This window comes from Vombatus ursinus, unplaced genomic scaffold, assembly GCF_900497805.2.
Source record: "Vombatus ursinus unplaced genomic scaffold, bare-nosed wombat genome assembly UNPS02014807.1, whole genome shotgun sequence".
In the NCBI taxonomy this organism is placed as follows: domain Eukaryota; kingdom Metazoa; phylum Chordata; class Mammalia; order Diprotodontia; family Vombatidae; genus Vombatus; species Vombatus ursinus.
In genome coordinates, this window is record NW_020954585.1 from 30,793,870 (window position 1) to 30,808,371 (window position 14,502).

Here is a 14,502-nt window from a genome sequence, read left to right on the forward strand (position 1 = left end):
TCTCCTGCCAAAAAAACTGGGACTTGAATCCCACAGGTAGGATTTTATTATAACTAAGGTCTACATGGGTATTTTTGAAAGCCAGAATTTCCTGGTATATAGTCAACCAACATATGTCAGGAGGTGTGAAGGCAATTGGTTCTGGGATACTCCTGATTACTTTCTAGACAATGAACAAATTCTAGAATTTTAAACATCTGGCACTTACAAAAGCACCTGGGAATCTGCTCACTGGTCAGGTCAGACTGATAAAGGTCTGCATAGAATAACTGGGCCATGTTATACTCCAATTTTTATCAAAGAATTTTAACTGTAAGTCATATAGCCACAGTGATTTGGGGGATCTTGTCATTTTGTAAGGCTTCACAAATAATTTTTTTATGGACACATACATATTTAACTATTTTAAATTTCTTTGTTAAAATAATCATGGCCAGCTTTAGAAGAAAGATATGAAGATCCATTTTTATACTTAAATATTATTAAAAGTTGTTTTATGACTGCTATGGAACTGACATTCTCAATATCCCTAGGTCTACATGGTCTTCAATATGAGGGCAAAGAATTTCTCTTTTAAAGTCTAATTAGCAGAGTACAAATTCCATAGCCTCGCATTCAAGACCTTTCATAGCTTGGCTCTTAGTCTCCTTTCTAAATACATTTTGCATTATTTCCTGTTATGCATCCTATTTACCAACATATTTGAACTAGTAAACATTCTTAAGATTTATTCTAATCTTTCTATCTCCATGTCTTTTATTATTTTGTCTTCCAATATGTAGTAGGTTGGGAATTGGGTTAGTATGACTATAGTTCATATTTATCATAGCTTAAATTAATCAGGGACTCTTCTTAAGTCAATGATCTGGAACCTAAGTACCAGCCTCTGATTGAGGAAATATCCAATAAAAAGACACTTCCCAAGGAACATATATAGGACCATTTAGCTACCCCTCTCAGAGCTCCTCAGGCCTGATTGAACCTTTGACTCCAAGTAGGTGGTCTTCATCTGGGGTCATGGAGCACATATATTTGGAGTGCAATGTGTTCTATATGTAAGCCCCCTGAATACTTCAATGGGAATAATTGAAAGTCTTCTTTTCTACTAAATGCCTTCCCCCCCAAAACCATTTTTCTCAGTTTTGCAGGCTTAAGTTATTCTTGGCTGTAAGTATTGAAAAATATCTTATTCCAAGATTTTTTTTCTCTTTTTGCAATAGTCTCATTTGATCTTGACTCTGATGCCTTGACACTTGAATTTCTTTTCTCTTTTCCTCTTCCTCTATTTCATATCCTTCCTCCTCCTCCTTCTTGTTCTTGTTCTTCTTCTCCTTCTATTCCTTATTTGGCCTCAGGATCTAATAAATACTGACAGTATTATTTTAAGATTTTTTTTGAAATACAGTGTTCAAGGTTTTTGTTTGTTAGTTGTAGTTTTTATTCTTAAAGTTCCTCTTTCTTATGCTAGTTTCAGGCCAGCTGTTTCTTAAAAGGGATATTTTAGATTTTCTTCCACTTTTTATTTTGCTGTAATACTTTTGTTAGGTCATGGAGTAATTGAATTATGGATGTTCTATTTTCTTTTGTAAGGAGTCCACTACTCATGTAAAAAATTTCACCTTTTGTTCTAAGATGTTTTTTTCTATTTTTTAATGTTTTGTCTTCCTCCAGAATTCTATATTCATTAAAAAAAAATTCTCTTTCTTAATTTCATCCAGCTCATCTTTTAGTCTTTGCTCTATGGAATTACTTTTCTTGAGCATTTTTTTTTGACTGGGGCCTCCTCTTGACTCATGTTAATTCTTTATTCATTTCAAGGTTTTTTTCTTTCCAGTCGAATTTCCCATTTCAATCCTTGGACACATGGGGGAGGAGATTTTGCTTTAGGATTGATTTGCTTTAGGATTGATTATTGAAGCTCACGTGCTTTCCCCCCCTTATTGTGGGTTTTCTTCTAGACTCTCTTCATTCCTGCCTATTTACTGAAGTTTCAAATTGCTTCCTTGGAGCTATCACTTTCTCAGCAATCACAAGTTTCAGCCCATTTATCAGAATTGAGCATAGACTTTCTAGGTGCAACTTTTGTCCCAGTCTCAACTGGTTTTTGGAAATCTTTTTATGTGGTTTATGAATTAGTTAAATATATTTGCTTCTTTTTCTTTATCCTTAGCTTTCTTTATTATAAGTATAAATGAAATCCTTTTCAAATATTTTCATTTTTTTTATTAATTTGTAAAGGAGAACTGGGATCCTTTCAAATTTTACATCATCTCAACTGGAAGACTCATCTAGTATTAAGTATATACTAGAAATGGCAGTTATAGCAATGATAAGAGAAATAAAATAAAGAAGTAAACCCCACCAAGAAGGTGAAGAAGAAAATTTATTCCTATTTGTAGGTAATAGGATGATTTACTTAGAAAATGTAGAAAGTCAGGGAGGAAATATTTCCCCAGTTGTACCAATATCCAGTCAAACATCCATATATATATATTTTTTTTCTTCTTTTTACTTTAATGGTTAGAAGCATTCTATACTCATTGTTTAACATTCTTCTCACTCTCAATCCCTTGCATTCTAACTTCTGGCCCAATCACTCAATTGCTACTGTTCTCTACAAGTTTAGATTGTAATTGCCAAATTCAATGGATATAACCCAAGGCTCTCTCCTAAATCACTTTATCTTTTATCTTTCTTTATAAGGTCCTATAAGTTAAACTACTGTCTCTGCAAATAATTCTCAGAACTGTATATCTAGCTCAGTCTGTCTCCAGGTCTACATCACCTACAGATAGATATCTCAAATCCCTCTCTGACTTAGCATGTCCAGACAAAGACTTATTATCTTTCCCCATAAAACACCTCATTTCCTGATATTACTATTGCTATATAGCATACCACTATTCTCCCATTTACCCATGTTCACCATCTTGGTATCATTCTTTAATTTTCCTCTTGCCTCAATTCCATAAACATCCAATTAGTTGCCACATCTTTTTAACTTCATCATCACACCTCTCATGTTGTTCTCCTTCTCTCCTCTTATGTGACCAAGATGTTAGTTTAGGCCTTCATCATTTCCTGCTGACTTCTTATGATAGCCTAAAAAATGGTCTACTTGCTTTAAATACCATAGTGTTGCAGTCAGGATAACACAAGAGTCAGCAGCTTTTGCATTAAAGGATAGAGGGATTGGGAATACAATATTCCAGAATATAATTAGATAGGATTACAACCATGAGTTACCAGCAAAACTGAATATAATCCTTCAGGAAAAAGATGGATATTCAGTGAAATAGAGGATTTTCAAGCATTTATGATGAAAAGACAATAGCTGAATAGAAAATTTGATTTAAAATATAAGATTCAAGAGAAACAAAAAAGGTAAACAAGAAAGAGAAATTATAAGGGATTTAATAAGGCTAAACTATTTACATCCTACATGGGAAGATGATACTTATAAATTCCGTGATTTTTTTTTCTTTATTTGGGCAGTTACAAGGATTGTACATAGACAGAGGGCTCAGGTGTGAGTTGATTGTGTCAAAACTATGTAAAAACATAAAATTAAGGAGTAAAAAATGGATGTGTAGGGAGAAAAATGAAAGGAGAAGTACAATATGATAAATTATCTCACATAAAAGAGCTTCAAAAAACCTTTTACTTTGGAGGGGAAGATGTGGGTTGGAGGACAATGCTTGAACCTTACTCTTATCAAAATTGGCACAAAGAGGGAATAACATATACAGTAAGTTGGATACTGAAATCTATCTTACACCACAGGGAAGTAGGAGGGGAGGAGGCAAGAGAAGAAAGGGGTGATAGAAGGAAGGACAGAAGGGGGGAAGGAAATCCTGAAAATCAAGGGATAAATTCAATATAATTGAAAGTAAGAAAACCATTGTCCTAAAAAATATAACTAGCAGTTAGTTTTTTTAAATAAAATAAAATAAATGAATCATTGGTTAATTTTATTTAAAAAGAAGAAAAAAAAACAGATTTACCAATATAAAAAATGAAAAGGGTGAATTTACCACCAAAAGAAGAAGAAATTAAAGCAATTGTTAACAACTATTTTGCCCCATTATATGCCAATAAATCTAATAAAGTTAAATGGATCAATATTTACAAAAACACAAATTGCATAGATTATCAGAAGAGGAAATAGAATACTTGAATAACTTGATCTTTTGTTACTTTTTAAAAATTTATTTTTAATTTATGGGATTAAAAACATTTTTATAATGTAGTACAATTAAAAAAAAGATGATTGTACAAGAAATTGCAAATCTACTATGAACAACTTGCCATTTCTTTAACATATACAACAAAATTATTATGTAAATTTTTTTCTTCCCTCCCTCTCCCACCCTAGAGATGGCTACCATTAGACACAAATAGGCATACGTATGTGTATGTGTCTGTGTATGTGTGCTTGTGTGTGTGTGTAGAATTATTATAAATAACCTTATCTTAGAAAAAAGAATTTGAACAAGCCATCAATGAGTTCTCTAAAAAAAAAAAAATTCCTCAGGACCAGATGGATGCACAAGTGAATTTTACTAATAATTTGAGGAACAATTAATTCTATTACTATATGAACTATTTGGAAAAAAAGAGAAAGAAGGAGTCCTTCCAAATTCCTTTGATGACACAAATATGGTGCTGATACCTAAACCAGGAAGAACCAAAACAGAAAAAGAAAACTATAGAGCAATTTCCTAATGAATATTGATGCAAGGAGATTATAGCAATATATCGAAAAGATCATATACTGTGACCAAGTGGGATTTATTCCAGGATTGAGGGACAGCTTCAACAGTGGCAAAACTATCAGCATAAGTGACCATCTCAATAACAAAATTAAAAAAAAAACCTTGTAATCATCTTAATAGATACAGAAAAAAGCTTTTGAAAAAAATACACCCTAGACTACTAAAAACACAAGAGCACATAGGAATACATGGAGCTTTCCTTAAAATGAGGAGAACTTGGAATAGTTTCCCTGTCAGATTTATGAATAGTGGAAGAATTTATGACCAAACAAGAGAAAGAGAAATTATAAGATATGTAATGGGAGATTTTTATTGTATTAAATAAAAACATTTTTCACAAAAAAAAACCAATGCAGACAAAATTAGATGAAAGGCAGAAAGCTGGGGATTTAAAAAAATTTTACAGCAAATATTTTGACTAAAACTTTCATTTCTCAAATATATAGATATAATATTATAATAATATAGATATATATTATAGAGATATGATATTATAATAATATAGAGATATATTATAAGAACATATAATTCCTCAAATGATAAATTGTCAAAAATATGAATATGCAATTTTCAGATGAAGAAATCAAGCTATCTATAGTCATATGAATATTCTACACTATTGATTAGAGAAATGCAAATTAAAACAATTCTGAGGTACTACCCCATATCTATCAGATTGTCTGATGTGACAGAAAAGGAAAATGCTATTTATTAGAGAGCATTTGGGAAAATTAGAACACTAATGCATACTTTTGGTGGAAGTGTGAACTGATCCAACCATTCTGGTGAGCAATTTGGAACTATGTCCAAAGAGCTATAAAACTGTGCATACCCTTTCCCTCAGCAATGCCACTACTAGGACAATATCCCAAAAAAGATTAAAAAAAAGGAAAAGAATCTATTTGTACAAAATATTTATAATACCTCTTTTTATATTGACAAAAACCTGGAAAATAAGGGAATGTTCATCAATTGAGGAATGATGAAAAGTTGTGGTATATGATTGTGATGGAATATTGTTTATGCTATAAGAAAGGACAAAAAGGATGCTTTTAGAAAAACCTTGACTTACATGAACCAATGCAGAGTGAAGTGAGTAGAACCAGGATAACATTGTACACAATAATGACAATATTGTGTAATAATCAACTGTGAATGACAGTTGTTCTCAGGTATACAAAGATCCGAGACAATTCCAAAGGACTTATAATGAAAAATGTTATTGACCTCCAGAAATAGAACTGTAGGAACATTAGTACAGATTGAAGAATACTGTTTTTCACTTCTTTTATTTTTTGTGTTTTTTTGTTTATTTTTTTCACAACATGACCAAAAAGACCTATATTTTGTGTGATTGCACATATATAACCTGTCTCAAATTACTTGCCGTCTCAGGGAGATGCATGGGAAGTGAGGAATAGAAAAGGGAATTCAGAACTTAAAATTTAAAATAATAATGTTAAAAATTGTTTTTACATATCATTGTAAAAATATGAAAAAAAGTGCTCAAGGCCCTTAGCTTTTCTCGATCACACAATGTATTATAAAGTAATCTTGAAAATTATTTCATTAAAAATGGAAATGTAGATCAGTAAAACACACTAGATAAACAAGTCCTAGAAGCAAATGAATTTGAATATGTATGTGTGTACACACACACACACACACACACACACACATATATTTATTTATATTCTGCAACCACATACCACAGTAAATTGTTAATGGATAAGCTATCTGAATATGCAAGATTACATGTTTTGAGAGAGAGAGAGAGAGAGAGAGAGAGAGAGAGAGAGAGAGAGAGAGAAGTCTTTTTGACCCATGGTTAAGGGAAATATTTCATTACCATACAATGTTTTGAACTGATTACTGAAGACAAAAAAAAACATAAATAAAAGAACTTTTATGTGAAAAATAATGCAATTAAAAAAGAAGGAAAGCTATCAAATTTGAGGAAATCTTTGCAACTAACATTCCTAATATAATCTCACACCCAAAATATGTTGATAATTGATACAAATATCAGACCAAGCCATTCCCTAATAGATAATTTGTCAAATGATATAAACAAATATAGTTCAAATGAAATCCAAACTTTAAATAACTACATCAATAAATACTCCAGAGGACCAATAATATGAAAAATGCAAATGAAAACATTTCTGCGTCATTATTTCATACATATCAAAATGGAAAAAAACGATAAATGACTAAAATAGTTGAAGTTAGAGTGGTAGCAGGAAGAGAGGCACAATGACACACTGTTAGTTGAGTTGTAAATTGGTTCAATTCTTTTGTAAAAGAATTTGGAAATAGGTGAACAGTATTAAACTGTTTTTACCCTTTAAGTCATTGATCTCACTATTGGAATACTTTCCAAATTTTTCTATTTCCAGAATCAGTGGGTGAAGGTTGTGGTAGAAAAAATATAAGAGAGAAGATAATTTGAGCCAATTGACAAGGAAATTTTGTAAATGACTTGGAGGGGTTTTGGACTGGCAGACACACAAGCAGATGTATTTGCAGAGGAGAATTTTGACAAAGTTGATGTAAGATTAAAGAAGGTGAGTGAGAGCAATCTCTAGACCCTCATGCTCATCCAATTTCTGAGTTGCTAACTGATCAAGGAAGATATAAAGTTTTTTTTTAAAGATTAAGGGAAAAATAGTAAAGAAGAACAAGAAAGATTTGGGAGTAGAACCTAAAGAGGGAGATGTTAAGGAGAAGAAGAAAGACTCAAGAAAGCAAAGGAGAAAGTGGTTGTCAGGGAAAAAAAAAGCAATTATAGAATAGAACCAATTCATAGAATGGATTGGTAGAAGGGGAAAATTGTTTAAATAGGTGGGAGATTGCTGAAGGGATAATTTGGTGTGTCCATAGAGTTAATGCTGAGACTAAGGAAAGGAAACTAAAGGGGGTTGTCAAGTCATTGAGGAGATGACTAGTTAAAATGAGGCAGCATCACTTGTGGATAGAATTGGCTTCAGAACTAGGAAAATACGGGTTTAAGTCCTAAATATCCACAAGTAGTTGATATTTTAATTTTTTTATTAATTTATTTTGATTTATCAATAATCACTTCCATATGCTTTTGAGTTTAAAATTTTTGTCACCCTTCCTCCCCACCACCCTCCCCAAGATGGTGCATAATCTGGTATAAGCTATACATTCACATTCATATGAAACATATTTTCACTTCAGTGATGTTGTAAGTAGAAATTAAAACCAATGGGAGGAACCATCAGAAAGAGGAAACCAAACTCAACAGAAGAGAAAAAAATTATCAATTCGGCTTCCATAATTCTTTCTTTGGGTGTGGATAGCATTTTCCATCACAAAGCCTCTGGAGATGTCTTAGATCCTTGTATTGCCAGGAAGGGTTAAGTTTACCAATATTAGTCATCATGCAACGTGGCTGTTATTGTGTACAATGTTCTCTTGGTTCTGCTCACTTCACTCAGCATCAGACCATACAAGTTTTTCCAGGTTTTTCTGAAGTCAGCCTGTTCATCATTTCTTATAGCACAATAGTATTCCACCACATTCATATACCACAACTTGCTCAGCTATTCCCCAATTGATGGGGATCCTCTTAATTTCCAATTCTTTACCACCACAAAAAGAACTGCTATGAATATTTTTGTACATGTAGGTCCTTTTCCCTTTTGTGTGACCTCTTTGTGATATAGCCCTAGAAGTGCTATTGCTGGGTCAAAGGGTATGCACATTTTTAATAGCCCTTTGGGCATAGTTCCAAGATATTTTAATTTTTTAAAAATATTTTTTATTCATTTTTAGCTTTCAACATTCACTAATGTAAGACCTTGAGTTCCAAATTTTTCTCCTTCCTTCCCACCCCCCTCCCCAAGATGGCATGCAACTAGATATAGACTATACATGTACAATTATAATAAAAAAATATTTCCACATTAGTCATGTTGTGAAAGAAGAATCAGAACAAAAGGGAAAAAACACAAGAAAGGAAAAAAAAGAGGAAATATGTTTCAATCTGTATTCAGACTGCATAGTTCTTTCTCTGGATGTGGAAAGCATTTTCCATTATGAGTATTTTGGAATAGTCTTAGATCATTTCATCACTGTGAAGAGCTAAATCTATCAAAATTGGTCATTGCACAATGTGGCTGTTACTGTTCATGGTGTTCTCCTGGTTCTCCTCACTTTACTAAACATCAGGTCATATAAGTCTTTCCAGCTTTCTCTGAAATATCCCTGCTCATCATTTCTTATTGAATAATAGTATTCCATTACATTCATATATGACAATTTGTAAAGCCATTCACCAATCAATGGGCATCCCCTAAATTTCCAAATTTTTGACACCACAAAAAGAGCTGCTATGAATATTTTGTACATATGGGTCCTTTTCCCATTTGTATGATCTCTTTGGGATATAGACCTAGTAGTGACATTGCTAGAACAAAGAGTATTCAGAGTTAGGTTGCCTTTTGGACATAGTTCCAAATTGCTCTCCAGAATTATTAGATCAGTTCATAATTCCACCAACAATGCATTTGTGTACCAATTTTCCCACACCTTCTCCAAAATTTATCATTTTCCTTTTTTTGTTATAACAGCCAATCTGATCAATGTGAAGTGGTACTTCAGAGTTGTTTTAATTTGCATTTCTCTAATCAATAGTGAGTTAGAGCATTTTTTATAAGATGATAGATAGCTTTGCTTTCTTCAGCTAAAAAATGCCTGTTCATATCCTTTGACCCATTTATCAATTGGGGCATGGCTTGCATTCTTATAAATTTGACTCAATTCTCTATATATTTTAGAAATGAGGACTTCATTGTAGACACTGACTGTAAAAACTGTTTCCCAGCTTTCTGCTCTCTTCTAATGTTAATTGCCTTGGCTTCATGCAGAAACTTCTTAATTTAATGTAATCAAAATTATCCATTTTGCAATTCATAACATTCTCTGTCTCTTTTTTGGTCATAAATTCTTCCATTCTTCATGAATCTGACAGGTAAACTATTCCTTGCTCTCCTAATTTACTTATAGTATCACCCTTTATCTCTAATCATGTACCAATATTTACTTTATCTTGGTATATGGTTCAGGACATTGGCTTATACCTAGTTTCCATTTTTCCCAGCAGTTTTTGACCAATAGTGAGTTCTTATCCCAGGGACTGGAGTATTTGGGTTTATCAAACAGTAGATTACTATATTCATTGACTATTGTGTCTTGCATACCTAACCTAGTCTACTGATCCACCACTCTATCTCTTAGCCAGTGTCAAGTAGTTTTGATGATTCCTGCTTTATAATGCAGTTTTAGATCTGGTAAATCTAGGTCACCTTCCCTTACATTTCTTCTCATTAATTGTTATTCTGGAACTTTTGTTCTTCCAGATGAATTTTGTTATTATTTTTTCTAGTTCTATAAAATAACTTTTGGTATTTTGATTAATATGGTCCTGAATGAGTAAATTAATTCAGGTAGAATTGTTTTTTTATTGTATTAGCTTGGCCTACTCATTAGCAACTGATTTTTTTTTCCAATTACTTAAATCTGACTTTATTTGTGAGCTAAGTGTTTTGTAATTATGTTCATATAGTTCCTGGGTTCGTTTTGACAGGAAGACTCCCAAATATTTTATATTATTTACAGTTACTTTAAATGAAATTTCTCTTTCTATCTCTTGCCGCTGGGCTTTGTTAGTAATATGTAGAAATGTCAAGGGGCAGCTAAGTGGCACAATGGATAGAGCACCAGCCCTGAAGTCAGGAGGACCTGAGTTCAAATCCGGCCTCAGACCAGACACTTGACACTTACTAGCTGTGTAACCCTGGGCAAGTCACTTAACCCCAATTGCCTAAAAAACAAACAAAAGAAATACCAATGATTTATGTGGGTTTATTTTATATGCTGCAACTTTGTTAAAGTTGTTAATTATTTCAAGTAGGTTTTACTTGATTCTCTAGGATTTTCTAAGTATACCATCATATCATCTGCAAAAAGTGATAGCTTCATTTCTTCATTGCCTGTTCTAATTCCTTCCATTTCTTTTTATTCTCTTATTGCTAAAGCTAATGTTTCTGATACCATATTGAACAACAGTGGCACTAATGGACACCCTTGTTTCATCCTGATCTTATTAGAAATTTTTCTAGCTTATCCCCATTACATATAATGTTTGCCACTGGCTTTGCATAGATGTTACTTATCATTTTAACAAAAACTCCATTTATTCCTATGCTTTCTAGTGTTTTCAGTAGGAATGGGTACTGTATTTTGTCAAAAGCTTTTTCTGCATCTGTTGAGTTAATCAAATGATTTCTGTTAGTTTTGTTGTTGAAAGGGTCAATTATGCTGCTAGTTTTCCTAATATTGAACTAACCCAGCCATCCTGGTATAAATCCCACCTGGTTATGGTAATTTTCCTTGTGATAAGTTGCTATAATATCTTTGTTACTATTTTACTTAAAAATTTTGCATCAATATTCATTAGGAAAATTGGTCTATAATTTTCTTTCTCTGTGTTGGCTATTCCTGGCTTAGGTTTCAGAATAATATTTGTATCACAAAAATTTTTTGGTAAGACTCCACCTATTTTCCCAAATTCTTTATATAGTATTGGAATTAATTTTTCTTTAAAAGTTTGGTAGAATTCACTTATAAATCCATCTGACCTTAGTGATTATTTCTTAGGGATTTCATTGATAGTTTGTTCAATTTCTTTTTGTGAAATGGAGTTATTTAAGTAATTTATTTCCTCTGCTATTAATCTTGGCAATTAATATTTTTGTATATATTCATTCATTTCACTTAGATGGTTAGATTTATTGACATATAATTCTGCTAAATAACTCTTAATTATTGTTTTAATTTCACCTTAATTGGTGGTGAATTCACCCTATTCATTTTTGATACTGGTAATTTGGTTTTCTTCTTTTTTAATTTGGCAAATTAGCCAAATTAACCAAAAGGTTTATTTAGTTTATTGGCTTTTTCATAAAACCTGCTCTTAGTTTTGTTTATTAGTTCAATTGTTTTCTTAATTTCATTTTATTAATCTCTCCTCTGATTTTCAGAATTTCTAATTTGGTATTTAATTAAGAATTTTAAATTTGTTCTTTTTCTAGCTTTTTAATTGCATGTCCATTCATTGATCTTCTCTTTCTCTATTTTATTCATGTAAACATTTAGAGATACAAAATTTTCCCTAAGAACTGCTTTGGCTGTATCTAATAAGTTTTGGTTTGTTCTCTCACTATTGTCATTCTCTTTGATGAAGTTAATGATTCTTTCTATGATTTGTTGTTTGATCTACTCATTATTTAGGATTAGAATATTTAGTTTCCAATTAATTTTTAGTCTACCTTTTCATGACCATTTATTACATGTAATTTTTACTGCATCATAATCAGAAAAGTATCCATTTAATGTTTCTGCTTTTGCATTAGATTTTGAGGTTTTTATGCCCTAGTACATGGTCAGTTTTGTGTAGATACCATGCCCCCCCTGAAAAAAGGTATATTTCTTTCTATCCCATTTCAATGTTCTCCAGAGGTCTACCATATCTAACTTTTTAAAAATTCTATTCACTTTCTTAAGTTTTTTCTTATTTATTTTGTGGTTAGATTCATCAAGTTCTGAGAGGGGGAGGTTGAAGTCCTCCACTAGTACAGTTTTGCTATTTATTTCTTCCTGTAACTCCCTTAACTCCTTCTCTAAGAATTCTATACTATTTGATGTATATATGTTTAGTATTGATAAAATATACTTACCAATGAGATGTATTTTCCTTCTTTATCTGTTTTAATTAGACCTATTTTTGCTTTTACTTTGTCTGAGATCAGCATTGCTACTCCTGCTTTTTGTTTTTACTTCAGTTGAAGCATAATATGTTCTGCTCCAGTCTTTTACTTTTACTCTGTATTTCCCTGCTTCAAATGTATTTCTTCAAACATCATATTTTAGGATTCTGGTTTTTAATCCGCTCTGCTATCCACTTTGTTTTATGGGAAAGTTCATACCATTCACATTCACAGTTATGATTATAGCATCTTTCTCTCCAACCTATTTCCTCCCCTGTTTAATACTTTCCTCTCTTCTTTCACCCTTCTTACTAGAGTCTTGCTTTGATTTTTGTTAAAGACTGAAAATACCATCCATTATGGAGATGGGGAAGAATTGTACAGGAATTTCATGTTATAGTAAATATTTGTATTTCTACTGCTTTTTTCCTGTGTACCATGTGTAGGTTTATCACCTTCTGGAGTACAATGCAAATGAAGTTCACCAATGTCTCTTTACATCCATGTTTTCAAGAAGGTAATGTTCCTAAAGGAGATAAAAGCAAGGCTTCATTAGGGTAAAAAATCAGAGGTACAAGAAGAGAAATTTGACCTTTGTCAGAATGTTGGAGAGTAGAAGAGTGTTACATAATAGAGAAAGGGAAGGAAAAGGACAGGTATACCATTATATTTTAAAAACAAATTTGAACTACTCCTGAAAAGGAGGGAGCTTGATATTCTGATAAGAAAGAAGACATTCTTTCTTGGAAGTGTTACATAGTTAAGACATAGAAGCTATCAGGTGAGAGGTCATCTATTAAAGTATAGAAAGAAAGGAGTAGTTGTGGTTGGTGATTTTATGTTCTGGATACTGGAATAGCTATTTGTCAACCTGATAACAGACAATCATGTTATCTTCCCTTGGTATGTATCTAAGGCATAGTAGAAAACTATCCAAAGCTTATTGAAATGGATAACAAATACTTCTGGTGATTCACAAATGATACTGTCCAAAAAAAATATAGAAAATACTTTGTGGTATTATTACATCCTAAGCAAGAAACCAAAGGCTATGGGGAATAGATTGCCTTTCCTTCTCTGCTGCATATTGAAGTCAAGTGATAAAAAATAAAACTAATTGGAAAAGTGAACAGTTGCCTAAAAAGATGGTATTGAAAATTGAATATGGACTTGGACACACTGGCTTATGAAAGATACCTGAGCAGACATGTAGTGTACCTAAAAAAGAAAGAATACTCTTGTATGTCTCATTAAAAATAATATTGTATTTCTTCCCCAAGTAAGACATTATGAAGAATACATACAAAGAAGGAAGCTGGATTTTGATTAAGATAACTAGAAGTTTAAAGGAGAGATAATCCAAGAAAAGGAAGAGTTAGCAAAACCTATGGTTTCAAATGCTTATACACAAGTGAACAATGTTTAGGCAACTAAAAGGATGAACTAGATAACATAACAGAATGAGGAAAATTTAACTTATATGTATCACTGAGGCTTGGTTGGATGGAATCGATGACTGTACTATGATTATGGATGAGAACACATTGCTCAAAAGATACTGAGTAAGCAGAAAGGAAGGGGAGGGTATAAATCTTACATGAAGAAAATTTCACATAAAGAAATCCAGAAATATAGGAAGGATGCATTATAGTGAATATCTGGATGAAGGTTAAGTAAGAAACAAAGAACTGTGATTTTGCCATTGGAGTATTCTACAGACTGTCTAGACAAAAAAGGGAAATATATGAGGAATTCTTAGTCCCTCTGTGCTGTGCTATTATTTGACCTCATCTGTATTATTGTCTTCAGTTCTAATTGCCAGAGTTTACCAAGGATACCAGGAGCATGTAGAGAGAAGAAAGGAAGCAAACTTCCAGCAAAATGGCTAAATGAGCTCTCCTCATTACAAACTAACCAGCAATGGGATAATT